Source organism: Haplochromis burtoni, unplaced genomic scaffold, assembly GCF_018398535.1.
Source record: "Haplochromis burtoni strain Fernald_Lab_line unplaced genomic scaffold, NCSU_Asbu1 Contig_2938, whole genome shotgun sequence".
NCBI classification, from domain to species: domain Eukaryota; kingdom Metazoa; phylum Chordata; class Actinopteri; order Cichliformes; family Cichlidae; genus Haplochromis; species Haplochromis burtoni.
In genome coordinates this window covers 1-1,690 of record NW_024585299.1, presented here as the reverse complement: position 1 = coordinate 1,690, position 1,690 = coordinate 1, and the positions used below count along the sequence as shown (strand labels likewise).

Sequence of the window (1,690 nt, the reverse complement as noted above, 5' to 3'; positions counted from 1 at the left end):
GCTGCAACATCACTGGAGTGCCCAAAAGCACAAGGTGTGCAATACTCAGAGACATGGCCAAGGTAAGAAAGGCTGAAAGACGATGTTTATGTTTATGTTTTATGTTTTATATTTTTTTTATGTTTATCACTGACTTCAATGTCATTTGAAAGACCTAAACGAATTACGAATTATGAAATATAATTAAGAGTATATAGCTGAGCAACTTACAAGGAAAAGTTTTGCCAATGAGTAGACCCTAAAAAGACTTATGATTCAGCGTGGGTGACACATTTACTTTCTGCCAGTCTGGTTGTAGAGAGCTGTGTTGTCAGATGCAGAAAGGATCTTTAGACCACCGTTTCTTGTGCTGTTGTTGGTCTGTCAGCCAGCTGCAGAGAAAATTGATGTTCGAACATAAAGAAATCTTAAGTGAAATCAAATGTTAAAAACAATGAAAAGTGTCCACTGCAACCACTGTCTGTGCTTTTCATGCTGTAGTTTTCAATCTTTGAAGTTTTTTCCATGGTTCTCCCATTCCTGGTGAATGTCACTGTTTCCTCCTTACCTATTCTATCCTACTTGTTAACCAATCAGCATTTAGCAGATGCTTGCATCATTAATTATGGATTTTTGAGCACTGCACAGGTACATGTCTGCAGTGGGTGATTTTCTTTCTTTGTGTTATTTTTGAATGTGTTATTATTTAGAATAGGGTCATGGTCTTGGTTAATATAGTGCACAAATGTTAAAATATCTTTTAAAGCTGGATCTTCTTGGTTGCTACTGTGTCACCTGAAGAATCTGGACAAAATATCCTTATGAAAGACAATACCTAAATATGTGTTTTTTTGTAATGTGAATATTTATGTCCATGAACACAAAAACAGAATATAGACTGAAAACAAAACTGTTTCATGTTTTGTTAGCAGAATGTCTAAACCAAACAGCATATGAAATATGAAACATCAGAGAGACTTACAACAGGGATACTGGGTTTAGGTTCTCCTCAGATTCAAGACTTCAGAGCTGGAGGACTCCTCTTTACCTGAGCTGGAAATAGCTGCTTACTGACTGACTGACTGACTGACTGACTGGCGCTGTTCACGTATTTAAAGATTTAGATGCCGGATGTTTTGCTTTAGTTATGTCAGTTGTTTGGAATCTAGAATGTCAAGTTCATCAGAACAAATTTGATCTCATTGTTCTTTGTTTTCTATTATACTGAAAACAGTGTCAGTAAGAATGTTCACAAAAAACCTGAATGAACAGAGGAATGAAGCCAGAGTTATCATAAGTAAAGATTTTCATATAAAACTCCTTTCAGGCCTCTGGCTTTGGATGCTAACTCTACATTTCATTTAAAGCTCACTATTTAAAAGAAAGATATTTATTTATTTTTGCATTTTGCAACTTATTTTTTGTCAAAAACTAGCCCCACCCCATCCAATGCAGAATCAGAAGCACTCAAAAAAAAGAAAAAACAAAACAAAAACACGGCTCCCCCTAAAAGGCAAGGGGAAAATTAGGAAAGAAATTGACATTTGTGTGTTTATTAGTGTGTAGTATATGAAAAAATTGTTTCCTAATTTGTGTGATCCGACCTCGGACCTATTACTTTGAAGTATTACAAATTAAAAAGGGGTATTTTGTTATCTTTACCCATGTGATTGATGTAGAAACTTGAGATTTCAACATACGTTGAGCCTGG

The 1,690-nt window shown here is 35.4% G+C and overlaps 1 protein-coding gene across 1 annotated transcript in view; it reads right to left on the bottom strand.

Moving 5' to 3' along the window:
- LOC102312629 (stonustoxin subunit beta) overlaps positions 1-1,066 on the bottom strand; it is a 3,844-nt gene extending 2,778 nt beyond the window's left edge. Inside the window, exons 1-2 of the mRNA XM_005953189.3 lie at positions 962-1,066; positions 211-371 (exon numbers count right to left, since the gene is read on the bottom strand). The gene's annotated coding sequence lies outside the window, so the exon portion shown is untranslated. The remainder of the gene's footprint in view (positions 1-210; positions 372-961) is intronic.
- Between the last annotated feature and the right edge of the window lie 624 nt (positions 1,067-1,690).